Genomic DNA, 21,136 nt, shown 5'->3' with positions numbered 1-21,136 from the left:
AACCACCCTTTAGTCCCTTTTAGCTGGTATCTGATGAGGTGAAGTTGCCCAGTCGTGTCCAACTCTTTGCGACCCCATGGACTGTAGCCTACCGTGCTCCTCCGTCCATGGGATTTTCCAGGCAAGAGTACTGCAGTGGGTTGCCATTTCCTTCTCCAGAGGATCTTCCCGACCCAGGGATTGAACCTGGGTCTCCTGGGTTGTAGGCAGACGCTTTACCATCTGAGCCACAAGGGAAGCAAGAGTATCTGATGACAAAATATTTTTTTAGAATTTACTATTTTAGTTATTAGAATATGTTGATTGCTCTTTCCTTCAGAAAAGCTCTTGTAGTGTGAATGAGTATGGGTGTAAGTAGCACTTTACAGATGAGAAAAACGAATCTCCCTCATGCCGGTCCCAAGCTGGATGTGCTTCCTGTGTGGGGGAGCGGTCTGATAGCTGGTGGGGGAAGGTTCGCTCCCTGGAATCTCAGGTGGAACAGGCCTGACAGACAAATGGGGAGGTGGGCCCGGCGGGCCTGGCCTGCCCGTAGCTGCCTGCAGGCTCCCTTCTCTCCACCGTGGGGTGGTTGTTCAGGAGAATATTCACTTACCTATACAGATTAACCATGATAAGTAGTTTTTTAAATTTAAAAATATTTCTATAAAATCCAGACATTCCTATCTGTCTTTTTTAAACCTCTCAGAAAAGTATTTTTCCAGAGATGAGTGATTATTTGGGAAAAAGGCTGATCATTGCTTCTAGTGTTAAAGTTTGAAACGTGTTTGGAGTTCTCAGTTCATTGATTTGCATAGCTGTTTCCGTCTCCTGGAGGAGTCCGACCAGAAGGCTCTTCTCAAGCTGTGTGGTTAACTCCTCCCTCCAGTTTTACTCAGCTCTCACATTCTCGGATGAGTTCTGCCTGATTGCCCTGTTTAATGCCTGCTGAGCCCCCAGACCCTGCTTTCCTTCTTCTAAATTTTTCTTTTTCCAAAGCATTCTCTACCTTCTAACATTTCTGTATAATTCGTCCACCCACTCTGTTTATAGTAGTTTTCTGTCCCTCAGATCAAAGCTCCACAAGGGAATGGCTGTCTGCTCCGGCACAGCCCTAGGGGCCTAGGCCGTGCCTGACTCCTCGCAGGCCATCAGCAGTGGCTGAAGGAGAGATGAGTAACACACACTTACATATGTGCATGTCTCTCTGTGTTTATGTGGACAGTACAAAGTGTGGGAAACAGGCTGACCAGAGCAAGCCTTTTAAAGTATCTTTGCTTTTTATGTTTTGTGTATTTTAAGATTTTTAAACACTGGCTTTTTACATCTTGACTAGTTCAGTGGACACTTCTCTTGCTTCTGCGAACAGTTTTTAGTAAGTGGCAGAGCCGGAATTGAACCCAAGCATCTGGCTCCAGATGTGGGGCACTAACCAGCCTACCTCACAGTAGGATGTTTTTGGTGGCCTTTGTAATGTCTCTAGGTGTTCTTACTACACTCTGCTTCGTAATTAGCCTGTTGCTTTTATCCTAGCACTTAACTCTTGCCCTGCTTGTGCCACGCCTCTAAAGAGCCCAAATCTGTTTGCGTATGCTTTTGGTGCCAGGCACAGTCTTCACCCCTGTGTTTTCTGCTCAGTACTCTCCTGGTTGCCACAGTTATTGCTTCTCTTATATAGTTGAACATAATGATCCTGTGATCAGAGAACAAAAGTTCTCTCACTCCTGTTATGAGCCACTCAGCTGGCTGGATCACAGAGGAATGCTCGGAGTTCTGGAAATCCTCCTTGTCAGCCTTGAGCAAGTTCATAGGTTTCAAACTTAAAGCTTGTATATTAGTTTACTAAATGTCAATAGTTTCCATCTTCCTTTCTAGGAATCTGTTGTTAGAAGAAAGAGATGAGATAGAAACAGAGCAGGGATTTGCATACTCAACAAATGCTATGGTTGTATCAAAGTTTATGTATAATACATCAGCAGTGCAATTGGTATCCAAGTTAAAATTGTACTTCCTATTTAATGTAACTGTTTTTCTCAAGCAAAGAAACAAGTGATGTCAATTTAAAGAGACCGTTGACAAGATTGACAAGATCATGCCTTTTTATAAGTTAGCAAAGAATATAGTGTTGCCTTTGATATGTCCAGGTCTGAGAAGAGGAGTAGGCAGAGTGGGTAAACCAGCAGAAGAACACATCACAATCCGAGAAATGAGCATTTAGCTTTGTCTTCATGTGAAGACTGCTCTAGTCTAATAAAAAGCAAGCAGTTGTGAATTAGGTCTTTCAAAGGAGGCTCAAGTGGTTCAGTGACATTGGCCTGGGAAAGAGAGGGGAAAGCTATGACTTGGCACTCCATTTTAGTGATGAGGAAGATTGTTGGCTGTCCTTCAGATTTTTTAAGCTAGTCTGGTCACCTCTTGGTCACCTCAGGTAATTGAAGCCTGGTCCCATTTTTCTGCTGAGATAGGACCCAGTGGAGGTCTTTTCTCAGGAACTGCTCAAGGATAAATCCACAGTGATGATAAAGCCATGGACTGGTTCCAGGCCTTGGCTTGCTGAATTAGAAGAACACTTTGGGGAAATGTTGACCTTGGCACTGACCAGAGCACCAAATTCCTTTCTCTGCATTGTTTTGCATCTCATGCAGTACTGAATACTCTGCTAAATACAGAATAAGCTTTTGAAAGAATTAAGTGCAGACGAGTTAGGTAATAATTATTTATAATACAAAAGGATTTACTCCATGAATGCTTTAAATAGCAAATTCCCAAATACTCCCCAAAATGATAGGTTATATACATTTCTTGAGAAACAGATGTATTAGATACAAGGAGGTCTGTTGGCAGCGTGCAGCCGTACACCCAGCCTCAGCTATTTCCTTGTGAACTAACATTGTCAAGTGGCAGTATACATGTGTTGCATATGCAAGTGTATCATACAAGTAAATGGCACAACAGAGGACTTTTTTATAGCTGGTCTTTTAAAAAAGTTATCTTTTATTGATTTATATTGTATTGTTGACAGATGAAGTGGTCTGTAGGTTAGCAGTACTTTGAAATGTTTATAACTGACTTTATGGTCTATTGATGTGGTCAGTTTTCATAAATGTTCTATTTGTTTCAAAAGAATGTTTATCAATTAGAGTTCCACAAGAGATGTCAGCTGAGTGGCTCTTCTCAGTTTTCCCAAGTATGGCACATAGCTGGTATCATTGGAGGTGCACAGGAGATAAGGCATCCGTTGCATATAATGAGTCGAAAGAAGTAAACATGATAAACTGCTGGAGACATTATAAAACGACATTAGAGGTTTTATATACACATACCCACCAGTGTAATCTGTTTTCTAGCAGATGGTATATTTTCAATAGCTGTGATTTGATTCATGACATTTCAGATGCAGTGAGCTTTGTTTAAAAGCTTCATTGAGGTATAATTCACATGCCACGTAATTGACCCATTTAAAGTATGCAGTTCAGTGTTTTTTAGGAAGTTCACAGTGTTGTGCACTTTATTCTAATTTTAAAACACTTTGATCACCGCGAGAGGAAACCCCATATCCATTAGTTGTCGCTTCCCATGCCTTCTATCCCTTCTACTTTCTGTATCTATGGATTTGACTCTTCTGGATATTTCACGTAAATGTGTGTGCTCAGGCACTCAGTTGTGTCCATGGAGTCAAACAAAATGTAGTCTTCTGTGACTGGCTTATTTCGTTTAGCGTACGGTTTTGAAGTTCACCCATGTTGTAACATGTACCTGTGTGTGTGTGTGTGTATGCATGCATGCTCAGTCACTTAATCGTGTCCAACTCTTTGCAACCCCATGGACTGTAGCCCACCAGTCTCCTCTGTCCATGGGATTTTCATGGCATATCCAGGCAAGGATACTAGAGTAGGTTGCCTTTTCCTTCTCCAGGGGATCTTCCCAACTTAGGAATCGAACCCGTGTCTCCTGAGTCTCCTGCACTGGCAGCTCGATTCTTTACCACTGCGCCACCTGGGAAGCCCAACGTGTACCTTTTTATTGCTGGATAATATTCTGTGTTTGGATATACCACATTTTTTTTATCCCTTTGTCAGTTGTTGGACTTTTGGATTGTTTCTACTTTTTGGTTGTGAATAATGCTGCTTTCAACACAGATGTACAAATTTTTGAGTAAGTGTACAGTTTCATCCAGGGAAGTGTTTTTAGCTCATCTCCAACATAAATATCACCCATTGCAAAAAGGCATACAATCCACTTCAGAATTCTTTTGTTTGTAATTTGTTCTGAGATCCTGATGTTTGGTGGCAGAGTGGATAGGGAGGGGCATAACATTTATTGATGCTGCTGCTGCTGCTGCTAAGTCGCTCCAGTCATGTCCGACTCTGTGCGACCCCATAGATGGCAGCCTACCAGGCTTCCCCGTCCCTGGGATTCTCCAGGCAAGAACACTGGAGTGGGTTGCCATTTCCTTCTCCAATTCATAAAAGTAAAAAGTGAAAGTGAAGTCACTCAGTCGTGTCCAACTCTTAGCAACCCCATGGACTGCAGCCTACTAGGCTCCTCCATCCATGGATTTTCCAGGCAAGAGTACTTCTCTGTTATCGCCTTCTCTGTTATTGATACTAGACAGCATTTTAAAAAGCACAGACCTCATTTTGCTGACAAAGGTTCATATAGTCAAAGCCCTGGTTTTTCCAGTAATCATGTACAGATGTGAGAGATGAATCGTAAAGAAGGCTGAGCACCGAAGAATTGATGCTTTTAAATTGTGGCACTGGAGAAGACTCTTGAGAATCCCTTGGATAACAAGCAGATCAAACTGGTGAATCCTAAAGGAAATCAACCCTGAATATTCATTAGAAGGACTGATGCTGAAGCTGAAGCTCCAATACTCTGGCCACCTGATACAAAGAGCAGGCTCATTGGAAAAGACCCTGATGAGGGGAAAGATTGAGGGCAAAAGAGAAGTGGGCAACAGAGAATGAGACAGTTGGATGGCATCAGTGACTCAGTGGACATCAATCTGAGCAGACAAATTCTGGAAGATAGTGAAGTACAGGGAAACCTGGTGTGCTGCAGACCATGGGGTTGCAGAGTCAGACAGGAATTAGCTAGTGAGTGACTGAACACCACCTCTGGACTAAGCACTTTGCTAGGAACTTTGCAGAGGTAATCACTTAATCCTGTTAACAGTCCTATGAAATAAGTACAGGTTTCCTCCTTTTACAGATGGAAAAAGCAAGGACCCAGGAAACTTAAGTAACTTGTCTAAAGAAACATAGTTGATAAGTGATGAGCGAGGCTTATAATCTAGATCTGTCTGACTTTAGGACAACTCCAGAAAATTTTAAACTTAATGTTTGTTTGTTTGTTTTTTTAACAATAATCTCAATACTTCTTTTCATCAAATCAGGTCTTTCCAATGATTTATTAATACTTCTTCCATTTTTTGACAGCTTCCTTTTTAATGGTAGCTATATGCCTATTGCCCTTTGCCTACCAACTATAGGTAGTTTTAAAATCTTTTGGCTAAGGTGAGGGGTTTTTGTTCAAATAGAGTCTTACACTGAAGCATGACTGAGTATACTCAGTAACAGCAGAATTGCTCTGGTTGAAGCTCAGAGAATTTCCTGGAGTTACTTACTAATGGCTCTGGTATAGCAAGCTCTTAGTCTGTAAACAGAGGGAAAACGTCATTCCTCAAACATTTTGCTTATTTCCAGACTGTTGTCTTTCAACATTTGTCACACTGGTTATTGGGATTTGTGTTAATTATCTATCTTATTTATTTATTGGCTGTGCTGGGTCTTCGTTGCTGCTCGAGCTTTTCTCTAGTTGTGGCGACTGGGGGCTACTGTCTAGTTACAGTACACAGGCTTCTCAGTGCAGTGGCTTCTCCTGGTGTGGGGCACAGGCTTTCGGGTGCACAGGCTTCAGTGGTTGTGGCACATGGGCTCAGTAATTGTGTTTCTCAGGCTCTAGAGCACAGGCTCAATAGTTGTGGCACACAGACTTAGTTGCTCCATGACATGTGGGATCTTGGATCAAGGATCAAACCTGTGTCTCTTAAATTGGCAGGCAGATTCTTTACCACTGAGCCACCAGGGAAGCCCCTCAAGCATCCATTTCTAACTAGGAGTTTATTTAGATAATGTTTTGATGGGGAACTCAGCATATCAAATGATTACTGTTTTAACTTTAAGAATAAAAATAAACACAAGTACAGTGTAATAAATGAGCTTCCCATTTACTACATTCTTTACCACTGAGCCATGTAGTAATGTAAGTAAGCCATGTGGTAAATGGCTCAGTGGTAAAGAATCTGCCTGCCAGTGCAGGAGCCAGAGTAGACACAGGTTTGATCCCTGAGTTGGGAAGATCCCCTGGAGTAGGAAATGGCAACTCGGTCCATTATTCTTGCCAGGATAATCCCATGGACAGAGGAATCTGGCAGGCTACAGTCCATGGGATTGCAAGGAATCGGACATGACTGAGCCCCCATGCATGCACAGTGCAGAAATGCCATCCTGATTATGCTAAAAACCTTCCATGGGAACAGCATCTATCAGAAATGTTTAACACGCACAGTATATTGATGAGTCCAGTTCAAGACTTTTAGTGTGTGTTTTTAGATAATTTTGCAGAGAGTTTGCTTTGCAATGTTTTGATTTTAAGTAAGTAAACCAGATTTACTTTAAAAGAATTCAGCCTGGATCGAAATCACATTTATGTAAGATGGAGTATGTAAAAAGATTCATCAGGAAGATTAACAGTGAAAAGTTTATATATGTCTTACCTTATAAGGCTGTGTCTTACCTATCTAATAGTTAAATTAGCTTTTAACAGTTTTAGTGCCATGGTTTTGTGGTTCTGGTGGGGACACCAAGTAGCAGCAATTATTTGCTGTCACAGACTGGAAGTCATCTCATTTACTATGTACTTGTTGGATTTTGAGTTTGACTGTATGTAGGAGAAGGCGATGGCACCCCACTCCAGTACTCTCGCCTGGAAAATCGCATGGACAGAGGAGTCTGGTAGGCTGCAGTCCATGGGGTCGCTAAGAGTGAGACACGACTGAGCGACTTCACTTTCACTTTTCACTTTCATACATTGGAGAGGGAAATGGCAACCCACTCCAGTGTTCTTGCCTGGAGAATCCCAGGGACAGGGGAGCCTGGTGGGCTGTCATCTATGGGGTCGCACAGAGTCCGACACGACTGAAGCGACTTAGCAGCAGCAGCAGCAGGAGAAACCCCAGATAACAGGTACTTAAGCCCGATAGAAGTTGATTTCTGTGCTGTGTAATAGTCTGCACCAGTGGGGCCACTCTGCTCCGAGAGGTCATCAGACTCTGGGCTCTTCCTGTTCTGAACTTCACAGTGCTTGGATCTGGCCATCAGTCTGTGTCTAAGATGGCTGATCACCACAATCCCATTTCAGCTGTCAGAAAGGGAGAAAAAGGGAGGACGTGCTTTTTCCCTTAAAGTGCAGGACCTGGAAGTTAAACACATTCTTTCTGTCCAAACCGCGTTGGCCAGAACCGCTATTTGACCACACCTAGCTGTGAGGGGACTGGGGAATGTGGTTTTTATCCTGAGGGTTGTTGTTTTACCGGCTAAAAATTCTCTTTTGGAGGAGAAGAGAAGAGATGATGGGGGCACTTATCTGTCTTTAAACTTGTTGATACACAAACTGCTTGTGCTTGACTTTTCTTTCTTTTGTACTTGGTTTTTTTATACTGTTTCCTCATCTTTCATGTTCTGTTAAAATATCATAATTACCTTCTGAAAAAACGACATTGCAAAAATACTTATTTCAGATGGGAATGAGAATAAGGAAATAGGATTTCAAATTCACGAAGACAAAATACTTTTAATGAATAAGTTTAGTAAAATTTTTTTTAAATCTTAAGTATACAACTACTAATTGAACAGATCCAATTTGATTATTTCTAGCTTTTATTCTAGAATAATGGCTTTTCTCATTTACTTACATTGTTATTATGAAGAACATTTACCCTGCTTAATATTCACATTTCCATGTATTGACAGCTTTCAGAGTTTATTTTTTGTACTATTCAGACATGTAGCACAGAGTGTCTTACTGTTTTTGGGGAGGTGAGGGCAGGGCAAGAGTGGGGTGCTGGGTGTTCTGTTGTTATTGAAGGTAGGTGTCAGGAGTGGTGTTTTTTTCCTTTCAATTCCTAACTTTGTGATTAGTACATCGAGTGAAGTACAGGAAATATCTGTTCAGACTCTGAAGGATTATTCCTCGCATTGTTGTCTTTGCTATTTTGGGAAGGAAATTTTTTTTTTTTTCTTTTCTCTAAGTGAAATTGCAGGAAAGAAGTAGATTTTTTAGTAATGGTATTGGAGATTTAAATATCTTCAGGGGAACAGGAGACATACACATTACAGAAAGAAAGAAACTATTCTATATCAGCCAAACCAAAAGTTACAGCTCCTATAGTCTATTCAAAACTGAGTCATTTGTAAAAATCCTTAAGCAGTTTACCCCATTTCTTTCTTTCATGCTAGTTTTTTTTTTTTTTTTTTAAACCTGCTAAGGATATCAGCTCCTGAACCTGTGAAAAACCATGAGCAACTTTCTATTACAAGTTGTATAGCTGCAAGATCATTCTTATTCTTGTTGCTTGTTTATCCACCATTCCTCAGGGAGCCTGTATTCCTAAGAGAATTATGAACATTTAACATTTATCCTTTTTGCTGAGGCTGCATTGAGGGATATGGGTTGTTTTTATTTAATCTTTAAAAATAGTTATTTTAAATTTTATTTAAATTTATTTAAATATATTTAGTTATTTTAAATTTTGACATGGTGAAAGAGGAACTGGCAGTAGCATCTGAACATCTTTTATGAAAATCTGATTCAGAGTGGACCCTGTTGGGTTTAGGAACTCTGTTTTCGTCCCCTTATAGCTTAATCCTCTTTTTCTCCCTCTCCGTCCCCTTCTCATACTGACCCATCCCGCCAGTCATCTTTCATCTGAACCTGAACCCCTTCTCAGTCTCCACCAAGTCCCACAAAGCCACCCCCTCTACCAGTAGGTATCTCTCCATTTATAGACTCTACCCTGTTCCCCTGGCATTTTAGGAGGAAATGCCCAAGAAAATTTTGATTTTTAGTGTCTTCTTTACAACATAAATTAATCTTCTGTCTTCTTTATTCTTTATCACTTTTTTCATGGCTTTTGTCTTTAATCATTTGTTTCCACTGTTTCCCCATCTTTTTGCCATGAAGGTGATGGGACCGGATGCCATGAACTTAGTTTTCTGAATGTTGAGCTTTAAGCCAACTTTTTCACTCTCCTCTTTCACTTTCATCAAGAGGCTCTTTAGTTCTTCTTCACTTTCTGCCGTAAGGGTGGTGTCGTCTGCATACCTGAGGTTATTGATATTTCTCCCAGCAGTCTTGATTCCAGCTTGTTCTTCTTCCAGCCCAGTGTTTCTCATGATGTACTCTGCATATAAGTTAAATAAGCAGGGTGACAATATACAGCCTTGACATACTCCTTTTCCTATTTGGAACCAGTCTGTTGTTCCATGTCCAGTTCTAACTGTTGCTTCCTGACCTGCATACAGATTTCTCAAGAGGCAGGTTAGGAGGTCTGGTATTCCCATCTCTTGAAGAATTTGCTGTTAGAGTAACAGATGTTATTAAGTGCTTCCTCTGTGCTAGGAACTAAGAACTTTGCATGTATTATTATTAATACTAATTGAAAGTAGAGGGCAGGGTGGAAATAGGTTAAAAACCTTTATTTTGACGGCTACTCAGAAATTTAGAGATCCTCAGACCAGAGCCTCTTTGTCTTCTCCCCCTCACCCCACCTCCAGCACTCCCTTAACAACTGTATTTACTTACCCATCCTTATCTCTTTTCTCCAAGAATGAGATATCATTAAAGTCCTATAGCGTCGCCAATCTTTTGTGCATCCTGACAGACACAGAAAATGATAATATTTGAATACAGAGGGATTAAAAAGGCTGTTGTCTACTTGAGGTGACTGCTTCAGAGTTTCCAGCTCCTCTAAGCTCTGCCAGGCAGCCTGAGGGTGGAGGATAACCCTCCAAACCCAGGGAGCACTCAGATCAAGGGCACAGACCCTAGTCCCAGTCTCAGTCCTCACTGAGCCATGAGGCACCCCTACTCCCAACTCTGACTCTTACTCCTTCTCATCCTTTCAGGAGCTTCCGCCCTCATCAGTTACCTTGTTTGATCATGTTACCCTTCTGCTTAAAGCTCCTCAAAGGCTTTCTCTCTGATTTATAATGAAATCCCTGAACCCTCACGTGGTCTCCAGGACCCTGCAGGATCTGGACCCTGCTGCCTCCCCTACCTCACCACCCCCTACCGTATGCCTGCCCCCCCACCAGTTGAGCTGGCTCTCAGCTGTGCTCCCTCCCAGATGTGTCCCTCTCAAGGTCTTCTCATCGGATGAACTTTGCACCGCTGCAAGCCCACTGCCTGTCCTGCCAGCTCCTGTGTCATTTTCAAAATATTTAAATGTATTTATTTATTTTTAAATATCTCAGCTTAAATGTCACTCACTTCCTCAGAGCAGCCTTGTCCAGGTGCCCAGACTAGGTCAGGTCTGGCATGTAGACCTGTCTGTAAGTTTGTGCTGAGCAACATGCCTGCTGAAACCTGTCAGAGCCCTCTTAGTCCCTGAACGACTTCTCTGCAGCCGTTATCAAACTGGTGATTAAGTCTTTCATTATGTCATTGTTATTTGGGTATCTCTCTGTGCTGGGGGACTACATCTGTCCTCTTCTGTCCTGTTCCTCTAAAGTAGTGCTTTGCAGGTTGGAAGTTCTTGATTGTTGTCGGTTGAGTAAGTGTTTTTCACTCTCTTTCTAATAGCTGTTTCTCTGTAATATATGAATTTGTCCATCTTCAAGATGTGCCCATCACTCTCCTGGACTCTGTAGCCTCCTATAGATACTGCTCCATATCTCGTATACTTTATAACAAAGCGTATTGAAAGAAAAAAATCTTGCTAGCCTGACTTCACCGCTGATCTCCTCTGTAGTATTCTGAATAACCGTCGTCCTCAAGTTCCTTTAATTAGGCCGCTACTGGTGATCTCGTTGCCAAATCGAGCAAGCGTTTTCTGATTCTGTTTTTACCTTTGTGACACTGTGCATTATTCATCGTCTCCTTCTCACTTTCCCTCTCCCTCTTCTCCCCTCCTTCCCCCAGTTCCTTCCTGGCCTCCCTGCTGTGTCCCAGTATCATCCCTTTCCCCTCTACCCATTCTTTAAATGTTCGTTTTCTCCAGGATTCCTTTTTTGGCCTTCTCTGCTTTTCACGCTGCACTCCCTCTCATGGTATCATTCACACCCGCGCTCTCAGCTCCCACCTCCTACACCAATTGTGAGGATGTATCTGTCACTCCCAGAGCTCATCTGTTCTGTTGCCTACTCGATTCCTTCCCTCGTTTTGCCTTGTCACACATAGCAGTGCCAGGCAAGTGGCGTTCATCGAATGTTGACCAGGCTTTAGAGCTTGTTTTATCCTTAATTCCTGCAGACATGGAAACCGAGGCCCAGAGAAGTGTATAATGGCTTGCGCAGGATCAGAGAGCTAGTTTGGAGGAAAATATAAGCCTTCTGACACCTGGAATCTGAGATCAAACAAGCTGCTTATTTTATTCTCTCTACTTGTATTTTTTTCTGTGCATTTTTGGTTTCCAGAGCGGTAGGAACTGGCTACCAACAAAATTCTTCCTATTTAGAAATTTTCACTGTATTTCTGTACTTGCGAGAGGACATACTTAGATTTTTGATTCATTGTTAATTTTATCTGCACCACTGATAAAGAATACCTGGCACCATGCACTGTTTAATTTAGATTCAGTGAACAGCATAGCTGTTATTACTTACTGCCTAGTTTTAAAAGAAGTCATTTTCATGGATGCTAGAATAAAGGCAAAGTAATTGAATATGCCTAGCTGTTCTTGTAAGAAACCGTTTTCTAATTTTCTAGGGAAAATTAAAGATAAAAATCAGGGAAAAGAAGAAGCTGTAAAGAAAATTATCTTTTTTTCCTGTCTTTTCCCCCGCTAGGCATTTGCAGTTTGAGGCCTAAATTAAAATGACGACATCCATAGTTGGATGCATGTAATCCTGTTTTGTGCATATTGGCACTGTTTTATTTACATGTATTTCTTTGAACTAATTTGCTTATTTCTAGTTTAGATATTTGTACGTCCTCTTTGATGTCAGTTTTCCTTCTTTTAAACTTTTAGCACCCAGAGGCACTAACTTTGTTGGCTCCCACTGCTGAGGGTGTAGAACTGTGCCACCACGTGTCTTTGTCTGTGTGCTAAGTCGATCAGTCGTGTCTGACTCTTTGCAACCCCATGGACTGTAGCTCGTCAGGCTCCTCTGTCCATGGGATTCTTCAGGCAAGAATACTGGAGTGGGTTGCCATGCCCTCCTCCTGGAGATCTTCCCAACCCAGGGATCAAACCCTAGTCTTTTACGTCTCCTGCATTGGCAAGGCAGGTTCTTTACTGCTGGCTCCACCTGGGAAGACACTTAATGTACTCAGAGAACCTACCAACCCAGAATTTTCTAAATCACCCTTTTAAGGGTAAAGCTACTGTTAGGACTTAAGGGTGGGGCCAGGGCTGGGGTGGTGTCCAATAAAACTAGTTGAATGTGTGCTGTGTGCCAGGAACTTTTGCATGTATTTTCTCATTCAGGACTCATCATAAGCACTCAAGGTAGGAGTTATTCCAGTTTTACCTATTATGAAACTGAGGCAGAGTTGTTCAGTAACTTGTCAAGGAGCCAGTAAATAGCAGACTGAGGGTCCAGACCCAGGTCCAGGTCTGCCTCATGCCGAACCCTGTGCTTTTTCTACCAGCTAAACCATCTCAGGGCTTCCTCCCCCTCCTGTCCTGGTTAAACATTCAGGTCGTTTGGATAGCAAATTTCTTATTTGCAGACATAGTTTTTCTGATGGACACACAAACATACCTTTTGCATTAGATGAATTACTTTAGCCAGCTGCCCGATGATGTAGTAGACCTGAGTTCAGTTTCTCAGTGCATTTCAAGGGTTTCACTCTGTTGCTTTTTATTTGTTTGAACTTGCACGGTGCCTTAGGTGAAATACCATCTGTAAGAAGTCATATATATTTGACCTAGAAAACAGCCAAAACAATTCTATGATTTGAGTTTTGGGAGAAAGCAGTCTGGGCTTATTCTCAAGTTTCTGATGTGGAAAATGTCTAGTTACTTTCCTAAATGAGGTGAGAGGACATCTACTGAGAATGGAAATTTGAATGTCCTGAAGCTAAATTCTTTTGAAAATCTTTTGTAAGATTAGCAAAGTTAAAAGAAGAGAGAACTAATCTTTGAATATTTTATCACTGATTTTTTTCCCCAAAAGAAAAATTATTAAATAGATAAAATAAAAATTCTCATCTTCCAGCAGATTGAACTATTTTACGAGTTTATTTCTGGCTAGACTATGAAAATATTGTATCTTTTTACCCTCCTTCAATGTAAGAATAGTCCTCCTTATTTGTAAAAAGAAACTTTAGAGAGTTTTAAAAGTAATTTAGGGTTTCACATTCTTTGGAGTCTTCTTGGCCACTTGGTAGGGGAAGATAAAGGCCAAAATGCCCTGTATTTGGCTTAAGGTTTGTGAACCTTTATATATTACCTCTGAAAGGAGGATGTTTGGAGGATGGTGGCTGGTACATATAATTGATTGAATGGAATTGTCATTGTAAGAAGAACATGGTAAAATTTAATAATAGAAAACTTTCTTTGTCTTCTAGCCAGTGTCTCCTGGACATGATCCAAGCCTCTGCCTTTTTCAGTTTTGCTAAGATTGACCTCATTCACATTCTTGGCTACATTTTGGCTCTTTCTCTGTGTGTGTGCTTATATCTCTAATAGCCGTAACCCCAGTCCCACTCCACATCTCCAGTCACAGCCAGCATATCCCACCTTCCTGGTCAAAGATTTACATGTAGAGGATAGAATAGGTTTTAGATACAGGTATAGATTTGAAGGTGATGACTCCAGAACTTTTTTCTCTCAGTCTCTCATTTCTCTCCCTCCTAATTACTCCTTAACAAAACAGAGAGGCCCCACTCTCCCTTAGCTGAGTATTTAGTAATGATGTGTAATCACTTCTTGCTGACTTTTTTTTTTAAACTGCACTTGGACATTTTCTCCAGTTGGCTTTCATTTTAAAAATGACTAAAAAAGACAATTCACCCAGAGCTCTGTTGCAGGCAGGGTGGTAGTGGTAGTGGTATTTAATGCCTTCTTGAAAGTCATGTATGCTTTGGAGTGAGTCATAAAAGTTGTTTATCCCATGCTATTCATTTTATGAACAATAGGTTAGTTAGTTTTATACTTTTATTGCATCTGATAGGGGGACCACCTACAAATGAACAATGGACAAAGAACACTAAGAAAAGACCACAGACCTAGATTCTAGTCTAGCTGTATATCCTTATACAAGACATTTATCTTTTCATGTCTCAGTTTCTTGTTCTGTCATAAAGGTAACACCTTTCCTGTTTATTGAAGACGATTTGATGGCAGATTAAATGAATTGTCAGAATATTTTGAAAATTTAGAATGATGGCCTTATTATATAAGAGGCATTTAATGAAGAGGGAAGTAAACTGATGAGCCATGAGATAAATATCAGTCCTAAATTTCAAGTATCTGAGGATCCCATCTTGGTCCTCCCATCTGCCTGGGCATGCAGGAGCAGCGGTAAGGCCTTTTTCCTTCCTGGTTCATGGGAGATTGAATTTACAACTTTACACATCTGCCTGCTGCTCCAGGAATGCAGTTCTCTTTCACAGTTGAGGGTTTGAGAAGTCGTGTCTTCACCTCCCAGTGTCTGTCTCTCTGTCATCTTTCAAGACCCAGCCCAAGAGCAACTTCTGTGAAGTCGTCCCAATCTCTTTAAAGCTGAATTTGGAACTTCTTTCTGAAAATGAACACAATGTTGTGTTTAAGAGGGGGCTCCTGGAGCCAAGTCTCTGAGTTGAGTTCCTGATCCTAGCACTTACTAGGTATGGTTGTGCGCAAGTTGCTTAAACTTGCTGGGTCTCAGTATCTTCACCTGTAACATAGGGAATGATGGTAATAGCAGCTGATAAAACTGCCTGAGCCTCTTCTAACAGAGTCTGATACATAGTAAGCCCTTGATGAGTGTTGTTGCTGCTGCTGCTGCTGCTAAGTCACTTCAGTCGTGTCCGACTCTGTGTGACCCCATAGACAGCAGCCCACCAGGCCCCGCCGTCCCTGGGATTCTCCAGGCAAGAACACTGGAGTGGGTTGCCGTTTCCTTCTCCAATGCACGAAAGTGAAAGTGAAGTCGCTCAGTTGTGTCCGACCCTCAGCGACCCCATGGACTACAGCCTTCCAGGCTCCTCCGTCCATGGGATTTTCCAGGCAAGAGTACTGGAGTGGGATGCCATTGCCTTCTCCTATGTACTTATTCTTATTGAATATTATAATTATCTTTTATCACCATTATTTCCTTCATACTCACGTAGAACTTTGTACTTAATCTCTAGTGTCTTCCCTGTCACTTTTATTGTAATTATTTGTTTAGACCTGGAACTTCCTTTTTCTTTTTTTCTTTAATATTTATTTATTTGGCTGTGTGGGATCTTGGTTGCAGCACATGAAATCTTTGATCTTTAGTTGCGGCATGTGGGGTCTAGTTCCCTGACCAGGGATTAAACCTGCCCCCCTGCATTGGGAATGTGGAGTCTTAGCCACTGGACCACCAGGGAAGTCCCTAGACCTGGAACTTCTTGAAGACATGGATACTGTTTTATTCATCTTGCTTGACACTCTGTATCATCCATTCAGTGCTCAAAAATATTTTTTTTACAACATCTTCCAGATCCCCCAGCTGTTACCCCCTCTGACTGACTAGGTGTGACTTTGAGGCTGGGCTGCATGGCACATCCCTTTTTATTTCCTTTGGAGCAGAAAGAAATTATGGCTGGAGCTGTAATTCTTGCTGTCTGTCCAACAACACCCTATATACATCTGACTTGGTGGCCCTCCAGAATTTCTCAGACCCTGTGTTTATTTAGCACCTAATTGCTCAGGGTGCTGCCCAAGGTCATCTGTGAGAACTACTTAGCATTGCTCTGCTCTGTCTGGGAGATGAGAATCATAAGGGAACTGCCAAACATGGCCATACCCACACAGCGGAGGAAAACCAGTGAACCGCTAAGTGATTGCGTCCTTACGAGTTCAGGTCCTAGTTCTGCTATTAGAAAGCCCAGACCCAAACCACATGCCACTGCTCTGTCAACATTCCTTTCCCTCCCCAAGCAGAGAACACAATCCTTCCTTCTTCCACAGCCCACTTTGTGCTGTGGAGAATTAGTGATGCCTGTCTGCTTTGTCTCCTCTTTGAACACAGTTCCTCCCCCTAGACCCTACCTAGCCAGTAGGGTAGGCCTTCAGTAAATGTTTGTGGCTGTTGGAATTGTCAGTTACCGAGAGCCCATATTGAGTACTTTTAATCACAGATAAAAACTTTGCAAAGTAGATACTATTCTTCCCCACTTTGCAGACATGGAAATCAAGACTCATCAAGAGGTTAAGTGAAACTTGTCTAGAGTCAGATAGCCAGGAAGTGGTGAGGCTGTGCTGCAGGTGCAGCTGTGTCTAGCTCGTAGGTTCGGAACCACAGCGTGGTGCCGCCCCACCAGTGTAAACATACGCTCCCCTCGAACAGCTAACTGACTTGTGGGACGATTCCTCCTATCACCACTGACCTTGAAGAGGCTGGATTGGCTGGCAGGCGCACACCCGCCTCTTTTCAGGCCCTCTGTCGGTCTGCTTGGAGAAGAATTGTGGGCTGCCCATGCCAATTCACTTGCATTGATCCCAGGTGGCAACAGAGAAGTTGGGAACATATTGTTTCCTTTCTCTCCAACCCCTGACACCCATCTTTCCATACGTCTAGTGTTGTCTCAAGACTGTGGTGGTGCTGAAGCATCCAGACAGTCTCGGGTCACTGTCTCATCAGGCTTGGTGCCTTCGTGCCTCTAGACCCCAGGAAGTGGCTGCTCTTCTGAGCGTTCATGTTGGTGGAGAAATACTAATATGTTACCCTAGTAGGAGGGGAAGGCTAATCCTCCCTATATTTGTTCAGTACTCAGAAAACTTGAACAACAGGTTTAACTTAGCTTTGTGCCATTGTAATGTAAATTTTATACAGGTATAGTTATGGCACTCCTTTTTGCTCCGTATGCCAGATGGCCAAAAATCTGTTGTAAGAATGCCTGTGATGTGACTTAGTGTCTGTGAGTTCCCCGGGCTCCATGCTCTCCCTCGAGGCCATGTTGCCCAGACAGCCTTCTCCTCACATTGTCAGTGGAACCGCCCAGCACGCTCCAGAGTTCTTCAGTGCAGCCATTGGCAAACTTCCTGATCTTTAAGACTCTTAGAAGGCACTTGTTAGAAAAGCAGGTATCTGGGTCTTAATCCAGACTTAGTGAATCAGAATCTTCAAGGGAAGGGCCTGGGAATTTGTATTTTTACATGTTCCTTGGGTGATTCTTAAAAACTGGAAATGTTTAGCAAGCGTTGCTTCAGTGCACCAGAAGTGCTTAGCAGCAGGTGGTGAGAGTGATAAGAGCACAGACTGGAGGAGGCAATGACAGCAGTGCGGATAACAAATTCAGTTATGTGGGATAACTGAATTCCTTCTGTCTGGTCTTGCTCTCTGGCTATGGGATACATCACTTTCTGGTAGAGTTCCTTCTGCTTCAGTGCCCAGTGATTTATGTATTATTTATTCCTCTCTTGCTTCTCTGGCCAGCTTTAAGGTCTAGCTGTCAGGTTTCAGTAAACTTTTTGGTTCACTAAATTTCTCTCCCTGGGCATTTCAGCTCCTCCTAAATGTAAAGACCTCTTTTTCTCCCACTCCCAGTTTCCACCCAAGCACGTGTGTCTCTGATTTATTATTCCCTGGGTGCTTTCATTTTACCAGTTCATTCAGTCACTCATTCAACAAGTGTCTATTGTGCCAGGCTGTGGGCAGGCTGTAGAGATGAACAAGACACAGTCCCTGCCCTCAAGTGCACCGTCTCGTAGGAACACAGATGTGTAAACAAGGTACCAGTGATGTGCTTAGTGCTATCACGGAAGTGTGTGCAGAGCTGAAGGGGGCACCAGGAGGAAGTGGCTAACAGATGGTGGCAAGTGTGACTTTTGAGCAGGTCTTGTACCCAGAGAAGAGGAAGGGGGCATTTGTGAGTGCTATCACCGGAGTCCTCACTTCTCTCTGCAGTGTGTCTTCTCCCAGGGCTCTTCAGTGTCTTTTCTTGTTTATGGAACAAATGGAGCTAATTGGCATGGCTGAATCAGACTCTCTTGATTGACTTTTTTCACAACTCAAGATGGTTGGTAGTTGATTAATGTCCAAGATACCAAGTCTGTCAGTTACTGACAGTGAATGGTTGGCAGTCAAAGCACTGAAGAAAGCTTTTAAAGGCTTTTTACTTTATCAGATGTGTTCTGAGGCAGCAGAAGAGGTCTTTGTGCCCTTAAGGGAGTGCGTGTGCGAATCAGTGAGTGAGTGAGTGAGTAAGAGAGAGAGAGAGAGAGAGAGAGTGTGTGTGTGTGTGTAGTGGAGATTGGAGAGCTTGAGAGTGTGGAACAGGACAGGAGAATGCTTGTTTCTTTTTCAGTGAAAGACATTATTTCCTGCTTCTTAGGAAGGTTTCCTTGGTAGGCTCCCACATCCCTGCTAGTTTTGTGTATTGTTAGAGATGACCTAAACTCTTGGTTTTTATTCACAAAAATGCACTGTGGGTTTCTCTAATTTCACTAGGAAAGCAGAGATGAAGGGCCATTGTGATTAAATTTGTACAGTCTAGTAAGTAGTCATGATTGCAGTTTAAAAATCTTTATCGTTTCTTGAAATAATGGATGCTCATTGTAGAAAAATTATAAAAGACAGGCAAGCAAAACTGACAAAAAGCTGAAACTTGTAATAATCTTACAAGTATTAGCTAACCATTGTTAACATTTTGGCATTTAAAATTTAGATTTTCTTTTTGTGTGTATACCTGTATGTATAAAAATATTTTTAGTCCCAAAATTGAATATGCTGCATAAACTGTCTAGTATAGTTCCTTTTTTTCTGTTATATAATGTGACCATTTTATCATATTAACAAATATATACCTACAGAACCATTCATTATTATTTTTTTTTAAAGAAGCTGAACAGGCTCTTTTTTCTTTCCAAAATGTGTGTGTTTGTTTATTGACTGTACTGGGTCTCTATGGCTGCACGTAGGCTTTCTCTAGTTGTGGTGGTCGGGCTTCCCATTGTGGTGCTCTGTTGCAGAGCGTGGATTCTAGGCCCACGGACTCAGTAGTTGTGGTACATGGGCTTAGTTGCTCCAAGTCTTGTGGAGTCTTCCTGGACCAGGATTGAACCCGTGTTTAATCATTGTCAGTTGTCCCCTCGAGGGTAGAGCCATTCCGATTTGAAAGCCACTGACACAGATGGTCTATAACATAAGTGTCTAGAGTCCTTCCAGTGTTTCCATTCAAAGAATAACTCAGGGAATATTCTTATGTTGATTTTTGTACACCTCTGTGAATTTTATCATTGGATAAATTCCTAGAAGTGCAGTTGATGAATCTGAATTTTGATAGAAATCACATTTCTCCAGAGATTGTATTATTTTTCATCTATATCCTTATAGTTCCAAATCGGTCTCTCTTTCCAAAGTTCTAGATTCATATAGCCAACTGTTGATTGGACATTTTCTCTTGTGTGTCTGATAGACTTTTCCTAATGAGCTCAACGCTTATCTTCTTCAACCCAGTTCTTGGGGTATATCTCTGTCAGAGAATATCATGACCATCTGCCTGGTTGCTCAAGCCAGAAACCTCCATCCTACACTGAATCAGTCATCAAATCCTACTCAATTTTCCTCCCTAGTGTCTCTCTTAATCCAGTCACTTCTTTTCCTCCCTTCTACCTCTATCTTTGATTTAAGCTACTAGTATCTTGCCCAGATCACTATAGTAGCAGCAGGGCAAGCACTTCTCTCTCTGGCTTTTACCCTTGGTTCCACATTCCTCAGAAAAAGTGAACTTGCTGCACTCTATGATCTGCGAGTGTTACTCCTCTGTTTAAGCTGTTCAGTGAGCCCTGCTTCATCTCCCCCACCTGCTCCATCAGTCAAATGCTGAGACCGACATATCTGACGTTCATCACCCATGAGTTCAAATCTCTGTATCCATCAGTATGGGCTTCCTCCCCCACCATCACATATATTTATTCACTGGATATATTTATTCCTCCAGCTTTGAATTACTGTCCCTTGAATGTCCCTTTGTTCTCCTGCTGATTTCCTGGTCCTTTTAACCCTGCTCCCTGCCCATCCATTTTCTACTCTTTCTTTAGGACAAAGCAGGTTTCTTGAAATCTTCAGCGCCATAGTTTGTCCTCTGTTAATCAGTTTTATCCTTACTGCATTTATCATGTATGTACTTTTTTGTGTGCTTCACATATACTTTTCCATTTAACCTTGTGAAAAAGACATACACATATTCAAAAATACAAACCAGTGAAGCAAGTGGAGAGATGTGGGAATTCCAGCTCTGGGTTCCAGCACAGGTCCTAGGGTGCAGAAGGGCCTTTTCAGAAATCCCATCCCGGTGCCTGAACCTTGATTTCTCCCCTTAACTAGACTTGTGATTTTATGCGGTTCTGTATAGCTGTGTAATTGAATACCTCCCAAGTCAACTGCATTCATTTGGTCAGAGTGAAACCTTGGAGAGAAAGAAGATCGTTTGTCTGCTAGCCTTGGCACATTCCATTTTAGTATATGTTAAATGCCATGGAAACGGGGGGTGCCTAGGAACTTGGGGATCTCTGACATGGAATGTAGCATGTTGTGCTGCTAGATTGGTGTAGGGAGGGACCAGCCCTGCAATTTTCCATAAGAAGTCAGCTCCAAGCCTGTGGGAAATCACACATAGCAAAATCCTTGGCAAAGAACCATACATTTTTCCCCCTACTCTCTATGTGGTAATTCTGTAACACTCTGTAATTAATTTTATTTTTACAGTGAACAACCACAGAGTAAGAATAATAAGTAACCTATTTCTGTTCTTG

General features: G+C 42.1%; 1 protein-coding gene and 1 pseudogene across 3 annotated transcripts in view; both read left to right on the top strand.

Moving 5' to 3' along the window:
• The window catches only part of DIP2B (disco interacting protein 2 homolog B), a 229,775-nt gene that overhangs the window by 89,485 nt on the left and 119,154 nt on the right, over positions 1 to 21,136 (top strand). The window lies entirely within an intron of this gene.
• LOC139183093 (small ribosomal subunit protein uS5 pseudogene) overlaps positions 1 to 21,136 on the top strand; it is a 69,833-nt pseudogene extending 48,697 nt beyond the window's left edge.

This window comes from Bos indicus, chromosome 5 (assembly GCF_029378745.1).
Source record: "Bos indicus isolate NIAB-ARS_2022 breed Sahiwal x Tharparkar chromosome 5, NIAB-ARS_B.indTharparkar_mat_pri_1.0, whole genome shotgun sequence".
Taxonomy (NCBI): Eukaryota; Metazoa; Chordata; class Mammalia; order Artiodactyla; family Bovidae; genus Bos; species Bos indicus.
The sequence above is the reverse complement of the archived record's forward strand: the minus strand, read 5'-3'. Positions and strand labels throughout refer to the sequence as shown.